The sequence below is a fragment of the Elephantulus edwardii genome, unplaced genomic scaffold (assembly GCF_000299155.1).
Source record: "Elephantulus edwardii isolate Elephantulus edwardi_28Jun2011 unplaced genomic scaffold, EleEdw1.0 scaffold00095, whole genome shotgun sequence".
Classification (NCBI taxonomy): Eukaryota; Metazoa; Chordata; class Mammalia; order Macroscelidea; family Macroscelididae; genus Elephantulus; species Elephantulus edwardii.
The window spans coordinates 826,509-852,262 of record NW_006399845.1 but is presented as its reverse complement, the minus strand read 5'-3'; the positions used below and the strand labels follow the sequence as shown (position 1 = coordinate 852,262).

General features: G+C 41.8%; 1 protein-coding gene and 1 pseudogene across 1 annotated transcript in view; one reads left to right on the top strand and one right to left on the bottom strand.

The window, feature by feature from the left end:
- SH3RF2 (SH3 domain containing ring finger 2) overlaps positions 1 to 25,754 on the top strand; it is a 192,940-nt gene that overhangs the window by 135,378 nt on the left and 31,808 nt on the right. The gene's annotated exons all lie outside the window — the stretch shown is intronic.
- Positions 23,546 to 24,021, bottom strand: LOC102874338 (annotated as a pseudogene).

Here is a 25,754-nt window from a genome sequence, read left to right as displayed (position 1 = left end):
GATGCCTTTGAGTTGTGGTACTGGAGAAGGGTCTTGGACATACCATGGACTACCAAGAAAACAAATAAATCTGTTTTGGAAAGGGTGAAACCCAATTTCTCCTTGGAGGCTTGGATTTTGAAGCTCCATCTTACAATCTTAAATACTTAGGGCACGGGGCCAGTAATGACCAGTCCTTGGAGAAGGGCATCATGTTCAGAAGGGTAAAGCAACAACACAGGAGAGGAAGACCCTGGATGAGATGGATTGATACAGTAACTAGGGCAGTGGGGGCAAGTGTGTCAGAGACAGTGAGACTGGCTCAGAACAGGGCAGGCTTCAGAGCTGCTGTACATAGGTTGCTATGAAGCGCAGACAACTCGACAGCATTTAACAACTCGTGTAGGGAATTTGTGCTATGAAGCCAAAGGCCGTGCCTCCTAGCTAGTAGTTTGAGCCTACTAACAACTCCTTGGGAGAAAGAAAAGTGGTCAGTCTCCTCTCATGACATTTACAGCCTTGGAAACACACTGGAGGGTCAGCTATGAGTCATGGCAATGAGAGAGAGAGAGAGAGAGAGAGAGAGAGAGAGAGAAAGTGACTGTTAGTTTTCTAATTTGCAGGTGAAAGGGCAAAATAGCCTAGTTCGTGTATTAGGCTGTCCAGTTAACTCTCTGTTCTTGTCCTCTAATTAGAGTCACTATTGTGATGCCCTCTATCTGTCTTCTTACAAGAAGCATGTTTTACATCTGGCTACTACAAAGCTTTCTTGTCCCCAACAGGTATCAGGTAAAGTCCTCTGAGGCAAATCACTTTTTTTTTTTTTAGTTTCCTTAGTAAGTTTATTCAAAACCTCATAAAGAGGAGAGGGGGGCAAAGGTAAACCACTTTTTAATGAAGAGTTTTCTGTAGGCAGAATAGTGAGAGGACAGAACTGATGGAGTTAGCTAGCTATGGGATGGGGTCCTCGTTCTTGCATCTCACTGAGCAGAATAACTCTAGGCAAATTCGTAATCTCCTTGAACCCCAGTTTGTACATCTATCAAATGGGGCTGATAAGGGTAATTTTTTTTAATCTCCTAAAATTGCTGTCATGATAAAGCAAGTCAGTGAATGCACATGAGATAATAACCAGGTTTTGTCAGCAGTAAATAGTTCAATAAATTATTATGATTATTGGATCAAGTAAGGAAGCTCAACCCATCCCCCATCCCCACCACCCCAGGGTCAGCCTGTTTCAACAGGCCTTGCTGAGAATGGGATTCACCAGTCATTCCTTGTGGAGGAGTGATCTGTTAGAACTCGCCTTGGAGTACAAAGGCTTCCAAAAGCCCCTGTGCTTCCTTGATAAACAGTGGCAATTCCCGGAGTAGGGAAAGAGTGGAATTTGAGACTTTGTGTAGGGGAATCTATGGAGCAATTCAGGGTGCAAAGGTGGCATAGCCCACAGCCATTATGCCACTAACCCAAAAGCCTTTAGTCCCCACCAGCAGCTCCACCGGAACTAGACGAGCAGTCTCCTTCCAATACTGTTCACATCCTTGGAAACCCAGTGAGGACCACTAAGAGTCAGGAATCACCTTGATGACAGTGAAGTGAATAGGGCAGTTGAATAGTGTATAATGCATCAGATTACTAAGAAAAAGATCGGTGGCTAAACCCCACCAGCCACTCCTCAAGAGAAAAATGGGCAGTCTAATCCCATGAAGATTTACAGCCGGGGAAACCCAATGGTGGGTCGTTATGAGTGAGAATCTTAGCAATGACAGTGGATTTTGGTGATTTGGGGCAAGTGAGCATACTCAGTCAGACCCTCCACTGAAAGCCCAATGAGAACCTATGAGACCAAAGCAGGTGGGGGGAAAGACTATAGACTATTGAGAAGGTAAGCCTAGAGGCTAAGGCAGAGCAGGCCTCTGTCCACCATTTTTCCTTTTCTTTTATTCTGATTTACTTACAAATTTTGAAAACATTGTTTTTCACAAAAGAACCTTCCCATTTCCTTCACCCCATTCACCCACCAAATAATGCAAGCCTGTGATTAACACTCTACCTCCCATCCATACCCCTCAAGTTCCACCCTTCCCCCCACAACTGTGCTGGATCCTCACACTCATTCTACAATAATGGTTTAATAAAGTATTTGTCCTTGTGGGACTGAATTAGTTCAGTCAGTGTAATGCTCTCCAATATCTCCCAAGTTAGGTAGTAATTTACAAAATCATTGCTCCTGCATGCTGTGTAGTATTCTGTTGTAAAAATGTACCACAACTTCTCAATCCATTTGTTGTGGTTGGACAGGTGGGCTGTTTCCATGTTCTTGTGATGGTGAATAATGCTGCTATGAACATAGGTGTACAAGTTTCCATTTGAGCCTCGGTTCTCATTTTCTTGAGGTATATTCCCAACAATGGAATAGCTGGGTCATATGGAATTTCTGTGTTCAGTTTTTTGAGGAAGTGCCAAACAGCCCCCCAGAGTGGTTGTATCATTGTAAAATACCACCAACAATGTAAAAGAGTCCCTATCTCACCACATCCTCTCCAACATTTACTTGCTGCCCTATTAAACGTTGTCACTACTGGAGTGAGACGGTATCTCATTGTGGTTTTGATTTGCATCTTTCTTATTGCCAGTGATTTTGAGCATTTCTTCATGTGTCTACTGGCCATTTGAATATCTTCTTCTATGGAAATTCCTTCCATGTCTTTTGCCCATTTTGTAATTGGGTTATCAGTCTTTTTCTTGTAGACACCCAGGAATATTCTATAAACTTTTGTTATGAGACTCTTGTCTGAGATGGTACTGCCAAATGTTTTTTCCCAGTTAGTAAGTTTTCTTTTCACCCTGTTGGAAAAAGTTTTTTTATGAATACAGAGATTTAATCTTTAGAAGGTCCCATTCATCAGTTTTATCCTCTTCAGAGTGTGCATTTCGAGCTGTATTTGGCAGTCTCTTTATATTGTAGACTATGCTTTCTAAGCTTGACCCCAGTTTGTATCTCATGAACTTTATGAATTTGGGCTTTACTCCCAAGTCTCTTATCCTTGAGGTGATGTTTGTTTATGGTGTGAGATGTAGATCCTGTTTCAGCTTTCTGCAGGTAGCAGTGCCGTTTTGCCGGCACCATTTGTTGAAGAGGTTGTCATTTCCCCATTTTATGGGTTTTATTTCCTCGTTGCGTATCAGTTGCCAAAGATAGCTGGGTCTATTTCCAGGTTCTCAATTCTGTGCCGCTGATCTGAGTGCCTCTCATTTTACCAGTACCATGCTGATTTGGTTACTACTGCTTGTAGTAGGTCTTGAGGTCAGGGAGTGCTATACCTCCCACTTAATTTTTGTCTCTCAGAAGTGTTTTGCTCATTCAGGGGTCTCTTGACTCTCCAAATAAACTTGACAATTTCCCTTTCAATCTCCTTGAAAAACGAATTTGGTATCTGTATTGGGGTTGCATTGAATATGTTGATTGCTTTTAGTAGAATTGTCGTTTTCCCAATATTGAGTTTTCCTATCCATGAACAGGACACATTTTCCATTTCTTTAGGCCTTTTATTGTGTCTAGAAAAAATGCTCTGTAGTTTTCTCTGTATAGATCTTTTGCATCTTTAGTTAGGTTCACTCCCAGGTATCTCAGTTTGTGATTGGCTATTGTAAATGGTATTTCTTTCTTGGTTTCCTTCTCTGAGTTCTCTTTGTTACTGAGGAAATGCTCTGATTTTTGGATATTGATCTTATATCCTGCCACTCTACTAAATTGGCCTACTAGCTCCAACAGCTTTTTTTGTTGAGTCTTTGGAGTGTGCTATGTACACTATCATATCATCCGCTTATAGTGATCTTTTAACAAGATCTTTGCCAATCTGGTTGCCTTTTATTTCCTTCCCTTGTCATATTGCCCTAGCAAGCACTTGCAGTACAATATTGAAAAGAAATGTGTCCACCATTTCTCATCTGCTTTTTGCCTCAGTCTGATGCTCAGTGATTGCCCAGCACATATTTGTTTTTGTCATTGTTAGGTACATCAAACTGAGTTCGGTTCATATTGACCCTGGGAACAACAGATCTGAACCCTGTCTTATTCTGCACCATCATCATCTCTCATACTTGAATGAGCCCATTGTTACTGACATTGTGTCACTATGTCTCATTGTCTTCCTCTCTTTTGCGGACCTCCTCTGTGTCGTCCTCTCTTTTGCTGACTCTCCCTCCACCTTTCCAAGCTTGATGTCCGTTTCTAAGGAAAGGCCCCTCCTCACAATGTGGACAAAGTATGTGAGCCGAAGCTTCACCATCTTTGCCTCTAGTGACCATCAAAGGCTGGCTGCCACGGCCCCACACAGCCTGTGAGTGAACTGATGGTGGCTGAGTGCTCACCATGGCCAGGCACAGAGCCGGGTACTGGTAATGCAGTGAACAAGGTGGGCATGGACCTTACCCTCATGCAACCTTAAGCCTAGTGGGGAAAACAGCATGAAACAAAGTATTGTAAGTATGTGATGACAAGATAATTAGTGTGCAAAGTGTGGTGAGGTTAAAAAATGGGAAGTTGAAAAGTGTCTGTGCTGGCGCTCTTCCCCCATCCTGAGCATGGGAGGGGTCAAGAGAGCCTGCCTGGGGGAAGGGAACTTCAAGGAGACCTGTGGGAAGGTGAGAAAAGGAGGGAGCGAGCCCCTGCATACACCTATCCCCTGCCACACAGCATCCTTGAGATAGGTCCCAAATACTCCTGGTGCATTTGGCCTCTGCAACTCCAATCCCTAGGTCAGCCCAGACTCCCCAAGGGTCCTTGGAGAAAAAAACCTTTCTGGTTTCTGGTGACTGAAGCAAATTTGGTAATTAACCTTGCTGCTCAGCTTGCTGTTTTGATTCAGCAGTTTTCCAGTGAGAGGTTAAACCTGACATCATCATTTTTGCCCAATTAACCATGGCAGGTGATCCACTGAGGAGACCCAGCCCTGCCCGGGTGAAAGAGGGAGCGGCCCAGCCTGCGCTCAGATGTTTGAGAGCAGATTCATTAGCTCTGGGAGCCAGGAGCAGGGGTGATTGATGTCCAAGGCCAGTGGGACCTATCAAACACTCAGGCACACACTCATAGAACTCAGCAAGAGGGAAAACCATGAGAAGGAAACTAAAATAGGAGGGCAAGAGAAAGAGAAACAAGGTATACTGGTGACAGGAGAAAAGAATGTGGTGTGGAGAAACATGCTGGATATAGACAGGACTTGCTTGACCACACTGGTTGAATTTTGTGAGGCCTCAGATCCTCATCTTAAAATAGGAAGCCATGTTTCACGTAGATTTCTTAAGAGATGGAATGAGATATTTATGTCATCACTGTGCACGATTAAGTCAGACCGGACTCACAGTAACCACACAGATTTTCCAAGTCTGTAAGCCTTTGGGAGAAAATTGTTCTCTTGATAAGTGACAGTAGAGCCTTCACTCAGTCAAGGAAATAATTCACTAGCTATTCTCCCATATAAAGGATTTGTTTGAACTTTTTATTATGGTTTTGGTGAAAGTTCAGAGTAGATTGCTTTATATATTGGAGAAAGTGTGTGTGTGTGTGTGTGTGTGTGTGTGTGTGTGTATTAACCTATGAAATATTACATCCCATTCTTTCCCTTTCTTTCTATTTACTGAAGGTACAGTCACTCATTAAAAAGAAAATTCTAGAGACATTAACATGTGCTTCATGGGCCTATATCTTGTTTTGTTTTTTATGACAATGATTTGACAAGAGTATGGCTCTTTGTGCTTTCTTTAGAAAGCATTGTTGTTACTGTTGTTGTTGTTGTTGTTGTTTACCAAGGAGTCGGAACTGACCCACAGCTGACCCTCTGGCGGGGTTTCAGAGGCAGTTTATTGCACAGGAGGAGATTGCCCATCCTTCTCTCTTGGAGCAGCTGGTGGCCTCGAACCATGTGCTTTTAGGAATTGCAGCACAGCTTCTTGCCGCCAGGCCATCAGAGCTCTTAGACCCATCGGGAAAGCATTCCACACAGTAACGTGTTTAGAATAAGCCCAGATACACCTCCGACCCAGTGCAGCCCTGAATGTTCTGATCAGGATGATGTGAAATCGCTGACTCTCTGATTATGGGCCTGTACAAGGATGGCAAATACACAGCACATACACCCCCATTCTCTTCTCCTAGGCCCATGACAGACATTATGAATCATTCCCAATGTTCCTCTCCACTGAGTTTGGTTGCTTCCCCAAAATCTCTCTCAAATTAATGCTCTGATCGTGTGTTACCAACTAAGCTAGCATATGCTATATGCCCCGACTCCTGACCCCTGACCCTGACCCTGACCCCTGATTCCCATAAGAAATACTGTGGTCCACTCTGCTCTGTCCTATAGAACCCTATATGGTCCTTCTGAGTTAGAAATGACTCAGCAGCAGCAAGTTTGCATTTGGGATTTGCTACTGGCCGCACCCACACACACCTCCTCAATACTCTGTTATCTTTTTTAATTTATTTATTAATTTTAATGAAAGTTTACAGAGATTTAGGATTTCCAGTCATTCATTGTTGCACTTTTCTTCCTACCCACCTCCTCCCCCCCCAATTCACTCTTCTTGAAAAGAAAAACTCTCTCATTGTTATGCAATCCCTCCCCCCAAGTCCACTCCACTATGCAGCCTTCACTCTGGACTTCCATAATGACAAGAATATCCATTCATATACTCCTTTTAAACAGTTCTCTCTCTCATCTATTTCAATGCAATATACATAATTCCTCCCGTCCTTTTCTGTCTTCCCTCAACCCCGATGTCAGTGCCATTTTACAACAGTGGTAATTGTAAAAACAACCCAAAGAGCCAAATACTGTTATTATCCTACTCATTTTACAGATGAGAAAGCCAAAGCTATAAAATCTAAAGTAACTTGCCCAAGGCCATAGGACCAATAAGCCTAACTTCAGAGCCCACCTACAGCACACAATTCAGCAAGGTGCCCAAGGTGCGGAGGGTTCTGAGAGGGCTGTAAAAGGAAGAGCCTGCAGGCAAGAACCTCTCCAGCATCTTTGCTTCATGTGTTGGGTCGAGCCAGAAAGAGTTTGCCCAGCTTCTGAGACCTCTCCCTGCAAAGACATCTGAGAAGGTATTTCACAGTCCTTTTTCCCTGGAGTCTTGATGGGCACCTTTTATGGCTCTCACAGGCCCGGGCAGCAGGCTGTCAGGCTGGGCCTTGGCTCTGAGCAGGAGCTTGGCAAAGCCTGAGGGAGAGGAATGAGAAATGCTCAGACTGGAGCAGTTTCAGACACGATATGCAGATGGCCTGTGCCAAAACCAAGATGCTACCACACCCAGTGTCACTTTGCCCTGGTCATAACCCAGATAAAATGGCAGTCCCTTATGTGACAAAGAGAGAGTGAGCTGGGGCCTGGAAACTCTGGTTCATATTCTCTAAGTATACAAAGACAATTCCACTGTGATGGAGTTGATTTCAACTCATAGTGACCTGATGGGACATGGTAGAACCACTCAGTGGAGTTTTCAAGTTTTATTTTAGTTTTACTAATGCAAACTGCCATACCTTTCTCCCATGAAGCAGCTACTGTATTTGAACCATCAACCTTTCAGTTATCAAGAGAGCATTTTAGCCACTGGGCCACCAGAGCATCATTATCTTTATAAATCTTGGAAAACCCAAAGCTTTCTACCTTACCTTCAAGTTGAGCTGGAAGGGGTGTTGATAATTATTCAATCTCCTATCGTAAACTATAGGTCACCCTGCGTTTCAGTCAACTCAGCAGTCACCTAACAAGAGTAACGAAACTATAAGGAGAGTTATTTTCTCCTCAAATAACTTAATGCTCATCTGCTAAACAAAATGTTGGTGGTTTAAACCCATAGAAGCTTCATGAGAAAAAAATGTTGAGATTTGCTTCCATAAAGATTACATACAGACTGGACAATAGAAAACCTTGTGGGCAGTTCTATTTCGTCACATGGGATTACTCAGAATCAGTATCAGCTCGACAACGTCCAACAACAGCAAAAACTTCAAAAGGTAAAACGAGGGCTCTTGGTAGAGCCGAGTCTAGCTCCACCACTGAGAGGCGGTGCTGTCTCAGTAACTAGTCGTAAAGGGATCGTTTCCTTGGCGTGCTTTCCCAACCAAGCTGCATTCATTTGTTCAATAACTATTTACTGACAGTTTTCTGAGTTTTCAGTGCTATTCTTCTGGAGACTGCTTACTGATAAGGGAACAAGAAAAGCAACAAAAAAACAACCAGAAACAGTATCGGTGTCTCTGCAAAGCCCAGGTCTATAAAAAAGGCAGTGCTGAGAGAGAATAAGAGAGGAATGTCTGCTTGGAGTAAGATGTGTTTGTATCCATGCCTCCCTGCCATGTGAATATGGATGGCCTAGGCCATGAATTTCTTCCCCAATCCAAACGTCTTCCACCTCTTGAACCTGAAAATTGTTCCTTTAAAACTAGTTTTAGGTTAATTTGGTTTGTTGTTGTTATGCACCGTTGAGTTGTCTTCAATCCATAGCAACCATATGTACGTCAGTCCTGAACCTTGTCTTGTCCTTGAGCCAGTTTCACTAATTTTGACACACCAACACCCATTGCCCCAGTTATTGAATCAATCCATCTCATCCGGGGTCTTCCTCTCCTGTGCTGTCCCTCCACCCTTCTGAGCATGATATCCTTCTCCAAGGACTAGTCCCTCCTGGCCACATGCCCAGAGTATGTGAGACAGAGCTTCAGTATCCTAGCCTCCAAGGAGAAATTTGGTTTCACCCTCTCCAAGACAAACCTATTTGTTTTCTTGGCTGTCCATGGTATGCTCAAGACTCTTCTCCAGCACCACAATTCGAAGGCATTGATTCTTCTTCTATTATCCTTAGTCATTTTCCAGCTCTCTGAAGCATAACAAGTAATTGTGAAGACCATGCTCTGGATTAGACGCACCTAACCTCTAGACTGACATCATTGCTTCTCAGTACTCTGGAGAGGTCCCTGACAGTAGATTTTCCCAATGCAATTCATCTATTGATTTCCTGACTGCTGGTGTTAAGAGTGTTGACTGTCAAGCAAAGCAATCTGTAATTGTTAACAACCTCAGTCTCTTCTCTATCATGCTGCTGCCAGTTTTCCCAATGGTGAGAATCTTTGTCTTCTTGATATTAAGCTTCAATCTATATTGAAAACTATAGTCCTTGACCTTCTGCAGCCAGTGCTACATTTAGGGTTAAGTAATAGTTCAACAAATGTCTTCGTATAAACTAACATATGGTATAATATCACTCAAAGATGACTCTTCCAATACTAGATTAATAAATGCCTTCTTATAAACTATTATGTGGTATGATTGTGGAGCTCTGGAGGCCTAGTGGTAAGAAGATGTGCTACAATCCCAAATGCATATAGATCGAATCTACCAGCTGTTCCATGGGAGAAGGATGGGCAATCTCCTTCCCTGAGATTTACCTCTCTGAAATTTATCTCTCTGAGATTTACCAGACATTTAGCCTCTGAAAACTCCCCTAGAGCATCAGCTATGAGTTGGTTCTGACTCAATGGCACACAGCAACAACACTTGTTCTTCTGGAGCAAAGAGAAGGATAGAGCTGGAGATGCATCAGCCTAAGACATGATTGTTATACATGGGGGCAGCAAGGTCATTAGGGGTGCAAGTGATTTGCTTTGGATCCACTCAGCAGCAACTGCAGAAGAAAAGCTTGATGTAATATATTTTCTTAAGCATTATAGTCGAGAAAATCCTACAGAACAGTTCTACTCAATAAAACACAGGGTCATCATGAGTCAGAATCAATTCACTGGCAACAGTTCTGGGGTTTTGGTTTGGGGACAGTGTTCCTGGAGGCATGGCTACCTGGCTTCAAGCTAGGGGTGCAGCTCTTTTCATCCTTCTGACAAAGCCTGCAATACTATGACACTAAATCTTGGGCACACCCACAGCAAGGGAGGGCATAGAGTAAGCTAAATCCCCACACCAACAGGACAGGAGTGAGCAGGGTAAAATGATGAGGTCAGCAAAGCCTAGTGTTGGTCAGCAAAGCCTCTTCTTATTCCCTGGGAGTGGAGGTTGCAGAGACACTGTAGCAAGCTTTCAACTTTCTCCTTCATTAGCCTGCATCCTTATTTCTTTACCCAATCCTTCACTCATACTTCTTTTCTTCATCAGATCACTCAGTCACTTGATCCTTTTTTAACTGAGCCATTGCTAAAGTTTATGAGCTCATATATATTGACATCATGGACTGTGAAGAGGACAAACAAATTTGTGCGTGAAGAAGTGCAACTAGGGCACTGCTTAGAGGCAAGGATGGTGGAACTTCATCTTACATACTTGGAGAATATTATTAGGAGAGGTCAGTCCTTGGAAAAGTTATCGTGCTGGGAAAGGCAGAGCGTCGGTGAAAGAGAAAGATAGTTAATGAGATGGATTGATACAGTGGCTGTAACATGCACTCAAGAGTTGCAGGGATCATGAGAATGATGCTCAATCTGTTGTTCATAGGGTCGCTATGAGTCAGTCAACTCAAGGACACTTAACAACAACATATATTTATTTAAACTTATTTGAACATATGCATTGATGGGTCTCCCTTGCTTCTTCATTTGCACATTCTTCACAGTTCATACACAGCTTCCCATTTTAGCTTCAACTGGACTTAATCTTAGAGGGGTCAGAGGTTAGATAGATATCGTTGGGAGCTCTGGTAGCCTAGTGTTAAGAAGCTGTGCTGCGATCCCAAAAGCATACGGTTCGAATTCCCTAGATGCTCCACAGAAGGATAGGCAACATCCTCTTGAGTGATTTACTGCCTCTGAAAACCTGCTGGAGAGCCAGTTGTGAGTCTGTTCCAACTCAATGTCACACAACAACAACAAGAATAATCCTCAAGAGGTTAGCTGAATACCTTATTCTTCAGGAGTTAAAAACTATAAGGCAACAGAGCTCTGATGGTCTGCTGGTAAGAAGTTGTGCTGCCGTGCCAAAAGCATGAAGTTTGAATCCATCAGCTGTTCCCCAGGAGAAGGATGTGCATTCTCCTCCTGTGTGATTTACAGCCTCTGAAAACCCACTGGAGATTTGACTGTGAGTTGATTCTGACTTGATGACATACAAGAAGTAAATTCCAAGAAGCCCTGGTGATGCAATGGGTAAGCACTTGATGGCTAAACAAACAATTGATGGTTTGAATCCACCCAGCCACAGGAGAAAGGCCTGAAGATCTGCCCTCATAAACACTGCAGCCTACAAAACCCCATGGGCCACTTCTACTCTGTCACAGAGGGTCACAGTGGATCAAAATGTTCTTGGCATCAGCTGAAAACAGCCACAGATAAATTCCAAAACAAAGTGCTAAGTGACAGATGCATCTGGAAGCTTTGTTCCTAGCTGAATCTTTAAGAATTCATTAGTCAAAGGAAGAGTCCTGGTGTGATAGTGGACTAAGTCCTGGGCTGCTAACTAAAGCCTGTTCTATGAGAGAAAGATGAAGTCCTCTGCTCTTACGATTTGCAGCCTCAGAAAACCTAATAAAACCTAACCCTGAAGGGAAAGGGCGGGGGGGGGTGGTGAACAAACCCTGATAAAAGGAGGCATGAATCGGAATTGTCTCATGGGCACTAGGCTTGGTTTTGGAAGGTTGGCACAGGCTAAAACTCAAAGCCTTTTTGGTGATTTAAAAATTGTATATGCAGCAACTAACATGATTATGATGAGGAATTTGTTGTGAATAGAAGTTAGCTCAAACAGTGCAACTGTTAGATAGAAAAGGGATATGGAGGGTGAGAGAGAAAAAGAAAGAAACAAAATGGTCCCAAGAAACTAACAGCATAGTCTGAGAAGGATGCCAAGTGACCCCAAGTGACCAACCGCACAGCATGCAGAGAGAGTAGAAATGGCATGAGGGTAATTGGGGGGGGGGTTCTTATTATAGGGATCCTGGGGAGGACTAAGGAAGATGGTATTTCTTGGAATCTGAGGTGTTAATTAATTTGGGTTGGGGCTATTGTGATCAGGCTCAGAGCCTTATCAAGATCCATTGTCTGGTCTGGTCTTTGATATGACCAGCTTAAATGTTGTCAGGTTTCTCAGGAAGTGATCAGACCCGGGTGGTGGGCAACTGCTATATTCTGCCTCCAGAAATGAGGACAAATTTACATCAAGTTGTTTTTTTATATAGCTTGGAATTGGAAAGGACCCATTACTGACTTAAGTTTTCAGAGGCAGTAAATTGCCAGGGAAGAGACTGCCCATTTTTCTCCCATGGAGCAACCGGTGGATTTGAACCCTGTGCCCTTGGATTGGCAGCACAACTCCTTTCCACCAGAGCTCCCTTACGTTAAAGCGCAGGTATTCCACTCTGATGTAGTGACAGCCAAGTACCTTTTGTTTTTGTAGTGTACTATAAAGCCGATGTTTGACTTTGAACTCAGTTAATAAAAACTGATCTCATGGGCTCTTTCCCATAACTTTTATCTTAAATTACATTATATATTTATAAATTTATGTATCTCATATATAATACATAATGATGATTAAAATCAACAGTTTGCATTTTTTAGCACAAAATAAAAATGTCACTACACCTGTAAATAGCAACTGATAGAAAGGTTTCACTCTACCTAAGAGCGCTGGTGACCTAGTGGCAAGGAGCTGCACTGCCGACCCGAAGGCACCCAGTTCCAATCTACAAGCTGCTCCGCAGAAGAAATATAGGCAATTTACTGCCTCTGCAAACGCACTGGAGGGTCAGCAACCAGTTGGTTCTGACTCAGTGTACACAACATCAAAGTCTTGGAAGAGGGAGCACTGGTGGAGTAGTCAAGGAGTAGTTCAGAGACAGTTGGACTACTAACTCAAAGGCAGCTCCTCTCTATGGATTCAAACCCAAGAGTGGCTCACCAGTCAAACGACACACAATCTCCTCCCCTGCAAATGGACAGCCCCTGGACGCACTCTGCAGGGTCAGCTATGAGTCAGTTCAGACTCAAAGCCAACAGATTGAGTTGAGAATCTCTGGGTGGTATAAACGGTTACACCGAGCTGCTGACTGAAAGGTTGGCAAAACATATCATCCAAGGGTACTTTAGAAGAAAAGCCTGGCAATCTCTTTCTAGAACACTCCCTTTGAAAACCCTGGGGTGAACAGTTCTGCTCTGACACACAGTAGGTCACCATGAGTGAGAATCAGTTGACTCAACCAAAATTGGTAGCTACATCCCTTCAGAAGCCATGCCCTGAGAGGTGGATTCGTCAGTTTTCCAAAAATAGAGCCTTAGGGCTTGAGTGGGTCACGAGGTGAGAAAAGACAGCTGAGGGCTTGCTTGCAAGACAAGGAACTAGAAGGAAGGGCACCCAGAATTTGGGGTTTACAACCACGTTCTGTGAATCTCATGGCTTTTTCATAAAATTGTTTTCCTAAGGATCTCTTATAATAATAATAGCCAGAGGAAGACTAACATGCCAACACAGAGCTATCAGCCAGTGTCGTCCTGTTGTTGATAGGGTACCATTAGACCACCAGGCCCTACGGCTTCTAAGGTGTAAATCCTCAATTTACTGAATGACTTGCTCCACAAAGGGAATGGCTTTGTTCAAGGGGAGGTTGTTGTTAGGTGCAATCAATTGACTCTGACTTAACATCAACCTTATATGCAACAAAACTGTGCCCCACCTTGTGTTGTCTTCACAATTTCTACTGGACTTAAACTCATTATACAGTCTCTGTGTCAATCCATCTTACTGAGGGTCTTAGGAGCAATTATTCTTCTCTATAAAACAAACAAACAAAACCCCCTATTTTTTTGTTGCTGTGCTATCTTTTGAGGAATTTAAAAAATAGTAACAAAAGACAGCAAACACATGGGGGGAAAATGTTTTCAAGACACCAGCATGAACTAGACATTAGTCAAATGCTTTCTCAACTCACTAAACATCTTTAGAAGGGATTTTTAAATTAACTTTCCTTTTCAGTCCTATTTCAATTTGTTCCTCCTGCTATATCCCCTTAAGTGACACCCATAGACTTATAAAAGTTGACAAGTCCTTTGAAAGGAAAACCTATTAAACCTCCCTAAGCCAGATGAAAGAATGTATACCTAAACAGGTTACAGTGAATAATTTGCCTGTGGCTACCCAGTAAAAGGGTAACAAAGCCGGGGGCACAACCAGGGAAATCTGAACCTGAACCCCAACCCTAAAGGTGATGCTATCTCGTCACCTGGCCATTTTCAGTCTTTACTTTCCCCAGTGGGTTCTCTCTTTGGGTCCTTTCCCCTGACTCTCTGAATCTTGCTTTAGGAAATAACCTTCATCTTCACCATCTCAATCATAAAAAGTCATGTTTTAAGGATTTTATTTTGTAGTGTCTGCCTCAGAGGGAGGCAGAAATTTCTGAATGTTCCTAGACCAGCCATCTGTGCAATATTCTGTCTGTGCAGTGGGAGACAGGACCCTGGTGTAGCATATGGTTTGAACTGGTGAGTGAGAGCAGTGACTGTGGCCCAGGGTGCCCTGATGGCAACGCCAAGTGCATAGTAGATGCTTAACAAGCACATTCTCTAAATGTCATAAGGGAATCCACAGCAGACTTAAGAGGACCTTGGCTTGTTTAAAATTTTATGGCTTTTAATGAGGCCCAGTGTGAGGGTTTATTGTCAAGTGGTTGCTTTTTCAAGTGAATTGTTAGGACTAGGAAGGCAGGGCTATAATTACAGTTTCACTTGTGCCCTGCCATTGCAAACAGTGCACACCCTATCACAGTAGCCTTGGTGCGAATATTCTGCATTATCAATCTAAGCTCTGGACTTAGCAAAGCATGAGGCACAATATCTAAGTAGGAAGGGAAGGCAGGGCCCAGCATAAGAGAAAGGAGTTTTCTTCTTGTGGTTTGGGTGTGGGTTACATTTTCTGCTTTTCCTCAAAAAGCCAAATGCAGAGCAAGGCAGTGGAGAAATGCCAGGACCCTTCCCTTCACCAAAGCGTTAAGAAGCATGAGAATAGCCCAATCCAGTGTCAGAGAAGAAAGATTCCTGAATACACATCCCTTCCACATGGTCCTCTAACTAGGTTGTTCACAAGGAAAGTCTGGGTCTATGATGTCCTAGAGACTGTAATCCTTCCTTTTTGATCCCAGTGCTACTGAGAAGTTCTATCAACTGCTTCTTCCTATGTGCCTGCCCTTTATGCCAGCAATCACATACTTGGAAAAATTGTTACTATTCTTAGTTACTGTAGAATTGACTCCAATTCATAGCAACTCTATGTACAAAAGAGGGGGGGGTATTGCCTGGTCCTACCATGTCTTCATGATCATTGGCGTGCTTGAGTTCAATGTTACAGTCCTACATACTATTTCTATAGTGGAGAATGTTAATCAGTACTTTATCTGTGATAGGCACCACGAAAAGCTCACTGATGCATATCCTGATTGAATTCTTACACAAATCTATAAAATAACTACTATTTTTCCTGTTTTCATAGATGAGAAAACTGAGGTTCAGAGAACTTAAGTAAAATCTAGGACATCAAAGGAAGCTCAGGTGGTCTATCGGCAGGGAGCTGTGCTGTCAGCCCAAAGGCACACAGTTAAAAACCACCAGCTGTTCTGTAGGAGATGGACAGGCAATCTCCTCCCGTGCAACTTAACTGCCTCTGAAAGCCCCCTGGAGTGTCAGCTGTGGGTCAGTTGTGACTTGATGGCACTCTATTGCAAAAAGAGCACACCAAAAGGAGCTCTGGTGGTGTAGTAGTAAGGCATTGTGCTATCAACCTAAAGGCATGTGTTTCGAATCTGTCAGCTGCTACGAGAGAGAAAGATGGGCACTCAACTCCTGTGTGACTTATTGCCTCTGAAAACCCGGAATAGGGGCAGCTTTGGATTGGTCTGAACTTGATACTAGTCAACAACCAGTACACTAAAGGAACTCTGGCAGTGTACTATGTCAGGCTACCAATCAGCTGCTCCATGGCAGAAAGAGCCTCTAAATCCTGTAAAGATATACAGCCTCCGAAACCTGATGAAGGATCACTATGAGTCAGAATCGACTTGACACAGGGGATTTGGCTTGGTTTAATACATCAATAAATTGTTGTGCCAAAATGCAAACCCAGGTCAGACTGCCCCCAAAATCCATTATCTCAGCCACAGCTGCAGAGTGTTTCAAGTAGCTCCAAAACTCAATCCCATCAGTGCAGAATGGATAGAGCCCTTCTTGAGTAAGGCTGTGGGACTCTGGGCTCTTCGAAAACTCAAACTTAAGAGTATGTGAACCCCAAGAGGATGGCGATTTTGAAGACTCAAGGCAGATAGTCTAAGCATCATTTTCCAAAGGCCACCAGGCAAGAAAATGATCCTTAAGATTTTGCCTCAATAAATACACTCTATTGGGAAACATTTCTGTTAAACAATTCTTAGCAACCTCTCGGTAGAGTAGTATATTTTTGTTGTTGTTGCTGCTGCTGTTAGGTGCTGTTGAGTCTAGTACAACTCATAGTGACACTATGAACAAAAGATCTGAACCTAGTCCTGTCCTGCGCCATCCTCGCACTTCCTGACACACAAGAGCCCATTGCAGCAGTAGTATGAACACTTGAGAAATCGAATCAGTAGTTAAATTTCTTCCCACACAGTAGATCCTTGGCCTAGTTTTGCAAGTTAATTCCTTCACATTTCAAGGTGTGAATAATTTCAATTTTCTACAAAATCTTCCAAAGAATAGAAAAGGACAAAATATTTACCAATTCATTTCATGATGTTCAAAACTGTAACGCAATTGCACTGCCATCTAGTCAGTCCCAATTCATAGTAATCCTTAATAGGTCTCCAAGGCTGTGAATCACAATGAGAAGAGATGGCACATCTGTCTCCCAAGGAGCCATTGGTGGATTTATTTATATTTTTTTTTGCATGCAGATCTTTTTATTATCATTATTATTATTCATTTTAATGCCATTGGTGGATTTTAACCACCAGAGACATACAGCCTTTGGGTTAGCAACAAAATGTGCTATAGACTATGCCTTGAGAGCTCCCTTGCATGAGGAGTGTGTATTCTTCTTACCAAAATTAGAAGACAACACAAGATAGGAAAGTTAGAGCTCTATCTCATTCATGAACATGGAGCAGGCGGTGAGGGGGGTGGGTCAGAAAAAACCAAACCCAAGAATGTATGAAAACATAATGCGTAATGATCAAGCTGAGTTTTTCTCAAGATTGAAAGGTTAGTTTAACATTAAAAACTAACTGGTGTAATTCATCATATTAACAATTAAAAGAGAAAAACCATGTGACCTTTTCAAGAAATATAAGATAAAAGTTTGATAAAATTCTATATTCATTCATTATGTTAAAAAATCTTAGTAAGCCAGGAATAGACTGGAACATCCCTTAAAATGATAAATGGAGTCTATAGAAAATCCAAAACAAACATGAAATGAAATGTTGAAGTGGTTCAAACAGAACAGAATACTCAGTAAATTGCATATTTCTATTCAAACCTGTCTGGAGGCCTGACCAGTGCAGTTAGGAAGGTAAGCAAAGCAGAAAGTTAAAAGTCAAGTATTTTAAAGGAAGACAGACAGTCATTACTTGCAGTGACATTGTCTATATAGAAAACTCCAAAGATTCTAGGAAAATGTATTAGGGATGAACGCCAAGTTTAGCAGGGTCACTAGACGCAAATCAATATGAAACAATCAATTACATTTCTGTTTACTGAAAAGAAAACAAGCAGTCAGAGAAAATCAGTAGTTGGGTGTTGTTTTTTTTTAAAAAAAAATGTTTATAATAACAACTAACTTTTTTTTAAATCACTAGGAATAAATCTTTAAAAAGTTATGTGGCAAAAATTTGTAATACTTTATAGAAAACATTAAAGAACACCTAAAATAAATGGAGAATTAATTATAGCTTCACCTTAGCTATCACTCAGTTATTGCTATCGAGATGGAACTGAGTCATAGCTGATCCTCCAGTGGACTTTCAGAAGCCGCAAATCACACAGGAGGAAACTGTCCGTCTTTCTCTCCAGGATCACTTCGTGGATTTGAACTGGCTGTGTTTGGTTTAGCAGCACAACTCTTTGCCCACTAGAAGACCAGAGAGCTCTTACCTTAGGAAATGAGGATACTTAAAGATATTAGATGTTGTATCTTCCAAATGTGTCTATAAACTCCAGTTGCAAGTTTTTTGTTGTGTATGTGTATACAAGTGTGTAAGAGAAAAAGAGAAACTGAAAAGGTGATCCTAAAATTCAAACTTAAAAAGAAAATGTCAATAATAATCAAAATACTTCTTAAGAAGAAGATAGAATCAGGAAGGGTGGAGTGAGATGCAGGTCTTTGCCTATCAGAAACCAGCTATTATTTTAAACCTACAGTAATTGCAATAGCATAGATTTTGCATAGGGATTCTATTAAGCTCATGGAACATGCTGGTGAACCCAGAAATAGGCACAACATGGAGATGTGATTTATGATAGAGCACCAGACTTGAAGATCAAAAGAGAAAAATGAACTATAGTGCTGGGCTAATTGAGTATCCATGTGGAAAAAGATGGAATTGGATTCCTCCCTTGTCAAAATCAATTCCAGGTGGATTAAAGACTTAAACGTAAAAGGCAAAACTATAAAACTTTTAGAAGACAAATAGAAGTATATCTTTATGACCTTGGGATAGGAAAAAATCTCATTCAAGATTTTTGGAAAATGTTAACCGTTAATTTTCCAATAAAATTTACTATATTGAAAGTGAGAACTTTTATTTTTCAAAAGACACCACAGAGTAAAGCTGTAAACTACAATGAACTGATATCCAAAATAGTAGCACTCTCTTAATGTATAAAAATAATAACTCAGTAAGAAGGAAAGAATAAAGGACATAAACAGACGTTTCACATATAAGAAATGAGAATGGCCCATAAACATTTGAGAAGAAGCTAAAGCTCTTTTCTCAGAGAAATTAACTTAAAATTACAAAGATATATTCTTTCATACCTACCACATAGGCAAAGAGTCAAAAGCTGAACATGTTATTTCTTTCGTTGGTGAGATTGTAGAGTAACAAAATTTGCCGATTGTTGCTGGTGGAAGTGTAAATTGTTACAACCACACTGGGAAACAGTTTATTACCTAATAAAATGGAACAGGCTCAAACCCTATGACTCATCAACTACACATCTAGGTCTAATAGTCTAGAAAAACTCTTGTGCGTGTGCACAGGAGACATGTACAAGGATGTTCATAGTACCCTTGTTTGCACAACCCAAAGCTGACATAAATCATAGACTAGTTAAATGAAATACAAGGCAGGCGTGAAAGTTGGCTACAAGTACACACCACAACAGAGGTATGAAAAGAGATGCCAGTCACAGAGTAGATATGAGCCCTATGCTATGTGAATCCATTTATGCAATGTTAAAAGCAGGCAAAATGAAACAATACATTGTTTAGGGATGTATACCAAAGTGGTAAATGTTACACAGAAAAACATTGGAACGATTAGCACAGACTTTAGTATTACAGCTCCCAGGGAGGAGAGAAGCATTTTGATTATTGAGAAATATGCAGGAAGCAGTGTAATATTCAATTTCTACTTAATTTCTTAAGCTGGGTGATATGTATACAGATGTTCATTTTCTTTTTCTCTTTAATAATATATAAAAATGCATTTATTTATATGCATAATATGTTTATCATTTAAAAGTTAGCGAGAAAGGAAACCCCATCAGATGATCATGGAGGGCTGGGAGGGGACAGCGGGGGGCAGGGGGGGCGGGGGAGGGGGACAAAAAGGAATGGGGATGTTTGCAAAGGTCAAAACAGCTTGGCCTGCTTGAAGAGATGTGAGGACGACTCACTGCCGAAAGTGAAGCTGGAGAGGAAAGCAGAATCACAGAGACTATTCTTTTTTTCTCTTTTTCTTCCATTTTCATGGTTGTGGAGTTTATTAGGAAAGTTAACTCGTTACAATTCGGGTTGGCAACAGGTCCTTAACCTAGGCAACTTGTCTTTTCTTTTTTTTAAAATTTTATTAATTTTAATGAACATTTATAGAGATTTTGGATTTCCATTCATTCATTGTTGAGCTTTTTCGTCTGCCCACCCCTTCCCCGAGTCAGCCCTTCTCTTTGAAAAGTAAAAGTAAAATTCTTTCATTGATAAACATCCCTCCACACATACACCCCCAATACACTCCACTATGCAGCCTTCATTCTGGACTCTTGCACAGAGATTATTCTAAATTCCGGGGTCACTTGGAAACCTTAATTGGAGAAGGGTTGACAGTGGTAATCAGTATTATATGCTAAGCTATCCATGATCTTTAGCTTTTTTCCCCCCTAAGGTAAATTTAAAGGGTCTAATGGGTAATAACTTTCCTTAGTCATACCACTTCTTAATGGCAAACCTAAGACTAGATCCCTAAAGATTTGTAGGAAGCAGTCCAAACGGCATTGGCAGAAAATAAGTCCCCAGAAATAGATATCAGTTGAGTTGTTTCAGCAGATACAGCCCTGCATGTGCTCACTAGTATAGGTCCAGAAATTTGGAAGACCTGGCCAACCAATTGGAAGAGATCCATATTTGTTCCCATTCCAATAAAAGATGACCCAAGCAAATGCAGAAATTATCAAACAGTGTCATTAAAATGCTGGTGAAAATTATTTAAAAGCAACTGAAGCTCTACATAAGCAGAGAATGGCCAGAAATTCAAGCTGGATTCTCTTTTGGTGATGGTACACGAAGTATCACTGCTGATGTCAAGCGGATGCTCTGGGATCAGGCATAGTCTCTTGAGGAAGACAATCATTTCATCAAGTTCTGAGAGGCAAGAACCCTGGAAGAATTACCTGTTACGAGCTTGGGCTAGTGAAAAATATTGAATGTACCACAAATTACCACAAGAACAAGCAAATCTGTTTTGAAAGATGTGTAGGTAGAGCGCTCCTTAGAAACAAGGATGGTGGGGCTTCATCTCATATATTTTTGACATATTGTCAGGAGAGGCTAGTCCTTGGGTAAAAAGACCATGCCTGGAAAAGAAGAACAACAAAAGATAAGGACATCCTCCAAAAAAATGGATTGACACGGTGATTGGACCCACAGCAGAGTTTGTGAGGATGGTGCAGGATTGGCATGGTTAAATGCTATTGGGTCGACTATGACTCATAGCAATCCTATGAATGATCTGAGCTTTGCCCTATCTTGGGCCATCTTCATCATCTGTGAGATGCTCAAGCCGATTGTTAAGAGTCACTATGTGTAACTAATTGCACATAATGTGCAGTCACTAACTAATTACACAATGTAACTAATTGACATTGTTACAGTCATTGTGTCAATCTATCTTGCTGAGTATCTTTCTTTCTCTGACCCTGTTATCTTTCACAGTATATTATCTTTTTCCAAGGACTGGCCCAAAAGTATGTGAGACATCGTTTCAGCATGAGCACTCCAGTTGCAACTCGTCCAAGACAGATTTGTTTGTTCTTTTGTCTGTCCATGGGACAATTAGAACCCTTCTCTAAAACCATGACTCTGGTGCAACCACTGTGGAAGACAGTATGGTGTTTTCTCAAAAAGTTGCAAATAGAGGCACCATTTGACCCAGCAATTCCACTACTGGGAATATACCCCAAAGAGACCTAAGCAGATAAATGCACACCCATGTTTATTGTGGCTTCGTTCACAATAGCAAGGAGCTGGAAACAACCTAAGTGCCCATCAACAAGCAAATGGGTAGAGAAGTTGTGGTATATTCACACAGTGGAATACTATGCTGCATTGCATGCAATATTATTCAAAATGAGTGACCCTGGAAGACATTATGCTGAGTGAAGAATCTCAGTCACAAAAAGACAAATACTGCATGGTGCCACTGTTGTAAAACAGGACTGACCTCGGGGTTGGAGGAAGACTGAGAAAGATGGGTTCAATAATGTATACTGCATTAAAACAGATGAGGGAGAAAACTGTTTAAAAGGGATATGTGATTAGGTATTTTTGTCATGACAGGAGTCCAGAGCGAAGGCTGCATAACGGAGTGGACCTGGAGGGAGGGATTGTAAAACAATGAAATAATTTTTCTTTTACTCTTCCAAGAGGGTAGTGTACTAGGGGGGAGGGCTGGGAGGGGAGAAATGTTCAACAATGAATGAATGGAAATCCAAAGTCTCTGTAAATTTTCACTGAAATTAATAATAAATTTTTTAAAAAAAGACTGGTGTGCATGGGGGGAAAAAACAACCCACTTCTCAAAGTCATTGATTCTTCTATCATTCCCATTTCTTTTTTTTTCTTTCCATTAATAACTTTATTCTGTAAAAGCAAATGAGAGTCATAGTCATATAAACACTGACATTATAAAGTGCAAAGAAGGGTGAGGAGAGGAGGAAACAAAAACCTCTGTATGTCCTGCTAATACTGTCTCACCAAAAAGACCATAATGCTTTGTTCCATATTCAATCACTTATATGGGGTCAGGATTGGTGGACAATTTATCAACAATCTGCGTTATGCGGATGACACAACCCTGCTTGCTGAAACTGAGGAGGACCTGAAGCGCCTGCTGCAGAGTGTCAAGGACTGCAGCCTGCAATATGGATTGAGGCTCAATGTCAAGAAAACAAAGATTCTCACCACTGGACCAATCAGCAGCATCAGGATGGATGGTGAAGAGATTGAGATTGTACACAGCTTTAGTTTGCTTGGCTCCATAGTCAACATTCTTGGCACCAGCAGCCAGGAAATTAAAAGGCACATTGCCATGGGAAAGTCTGCTGTTAGGGACCTCTCCAAAGTGCTGAAGAGCAGTGGTATCTCTCTGGAGACTAAGGTGCGTCTGATACAGGCCATGGTCTTCGCAATCACCTGTTATGCCTCAGAGAGTTGGACAATGACCAAGGAGGATAGAAGGAGAACTGATGCCTTTGAGCTGTGGTGCTGGAGAAGAGTACTGAGAATACCATGGACTGCTAGGAAAACAAATAGATTTGTCCTGGAGAGGGTTAAACCGGGTGGCTCCTTGGAGGCAAGGTTTCTGAGGCTCCATCTAACTTACTTCGGACATGTAGTGAGGAGAGACCGGTCCTTGGAGAAGGACATCATGCTTGGGAGGGTGGAGGGACGGCGCAGGAGAGGAAGGCCCTCTATGAGATGGATTGATTCAGTGACTGGGATAATTGGGATGGGAGTGTCGGAGACAGTGCGATTGGCACAGGACAGAGCGGAGTTTAGGGCTGTTGTACATAGGGTCGCTATGAGTCGCAGGCGACTCGACGGCACATAACAACAACAATATAATAAGCCACAAATTAAAGATTTTCTCTGGAAGATATTCTCCTCCTCTTTCAGACAGCAGGCAAGAGGGACTGGAAGTTGAGGTAGAAGGCTTTGTTGTTTTGGCAGATCCTCTCAATCATTATAGACATTGCTACACTGTTAATAAAAAATATATATGCTTCTCTGGAAAGCTTTAAAAAAAACCCTCCACAGATGAGATGGCTGAGGCCTCAGCTCAAGTATCTCCAAATGCATGGCAGTCCTTTTCCAGACTTTTCCATATGTTATGTCTTGGTTGTTTTCCAGATCAATGCCATTCTCTGTTTGTGAGCTTCCATGGTACAAGCTTTTCTGTAGGGTTGGATTTTTCAGCGCCAAAACCTGGGATCCATATGTTCCTCTGGCGCTCTAGGTGCAACTGGATGTCTTTCACCTCTAGGGAGCTGGACTTGTGATGCCTGGCAAGCTGGCAGGCTGCTGTCACCACATTCTCGATGAAATCGTCGGCAATCTGCAGCAGCATCTCCTCTACAGCTTAATCCAACTGTTCATTAGGATCCACTTCTCTTACCAATTTCTCCTTTATTAACACCTGGTTGCTTTTAGGGCTGAGTCGACCTCCTGTGCCAGGAGTGCCTGGTATCTTTACCACAGTAGTGATATTTACCATGGAGCCTTGTGGAGGGGTGCCGGCTGGTTCTGGTTTTATGGATGAGAAATTGGAGAGGTTGATTAGGGCTGAGGGGCCAAACTGGTTCATAATTTGCTGTGTTTCCGACTTCAGCTTATAGAGCTTATCAAGATCCTGTTCTTTTTAGAGCTGTGAGGGCCACAGCCAATCAAAGGCAGCAGTATGCGGAGACTGCCCCAGTGAAGCATTCATCTCAGCAGCCCATCTGACTATGAGGCCCTCCCCGAGTACTTTCGGCACCGTTCCCATCATTCCTATTTCACAGCCAACTTTCAGGTGCACAGGAATTGAAAGGGTCATGGCTTAAATCAGTTGCATATTAGTCTTAACTGACATCTTTGCTCCTAAGCACTTTAGAGAGGTCCTAGAAAGCATATTTTTTTCCATTGCAACACATCTTTTGATTTATTGATGGCTGCTATTATGGGTTAATTAGTTAATATCAAATGCAAGCAAAATATTGAAGATCATCCAAAAATGGCTAGAGCAGTACATTGACAGAGAACTGCCAGAAGTTTAAGTTGGGTTTAGAAAAGGCCATGACACCAGGGATATCATTGCTGATGGCAGATGTATCCTAGCGGAAAGCAGAAATAGCAGAAGAATGTCTATTTGTGCTTTATTGACTATTTAAAGGCTTTTGCCAGTGTGGATCATAACTAAATATGGATAACATTGAGAAGAAAATGAATCCTGAACACCAAATTGTGCTTATATAAAACCTATACTTAGACCAAGAGGGTGTTGTCTGAACAGAGCAAGGAAAAATAGCAGGGGTTAAAATTAAGAAATGGATGTGTCAGAGTTATATCCTCTCTCCATACTTATTCTTTCTGTATGCTAAGCAAATCATTCAAGAAGCTAGGTTCTATGAAGAAGAATGTGGCATCAGGATCTGAGGAAGTCTCATCACAATTTACGGGAAGCAGATGACACAACCTTGCTTGCTGAAAGTGAGGAGGACTTGAAGCACTTGCTGCAGAAGATCAAAGAATATAGCCTTCAATATGGATTACATCTCAACATCAAGAAGACAAAAATTCTCACTACTGGACTAATAGACATAATCAAGATAAATGAAGAAAAGATTAAAACTTTCAATAGCTTCATCTTGCTTGGATTCATAATTAATACCTTTGATACCATCAGTCAAGAGTTAGGAATTTCTCCATACTACTAAGGAGCAATGATGTCACTTTGAAGACTAGGATGGACCTGCTTTAGGCCATAGTCTTTTCTATCACTTGCTATGCATCTGAGATCTGGACAATCACTAAGGATGACAGAAGAAAAACTGATACCTTTGAGCTGTGATGTTGGAGAAGAGCACTGAACATCCCATGAACATTCCAAGTTATGTCCTAAAGAACAACAGCCAGAGTCCTCCTTGGACGCACAGATGACAAATCTTCATCTCACATACTGTGGGCATGTTGCTTTATGCGTTATGCAGATGATATAATGCTAGGCCATTCTTTGGAGAGGGACACCATACTTAGAAAGGTGGAGGGATGGCAAAAGAGAGGAAGACCCTCAACCAAATGGATTGACACAGTGACTGCCGCAATGGACTTTGGCATGTTAGAAATTATGAGGATGTAACAAGATAGGACAGGGTTTGGATCTGTTGTTCACAGGGTTGCTTTGAGTTGTACTTCACTTGATGGCACCTAACAACATCATTAATAACTATAGGTATTAATTGTGGATCTGAGTAAATTTAGATTGTTGACAACCTCAGTCTTCTCTCCATCTGTCATGAAATGGCCTATTGATCCAGTGATAAGGATTTTTGTTTTCTG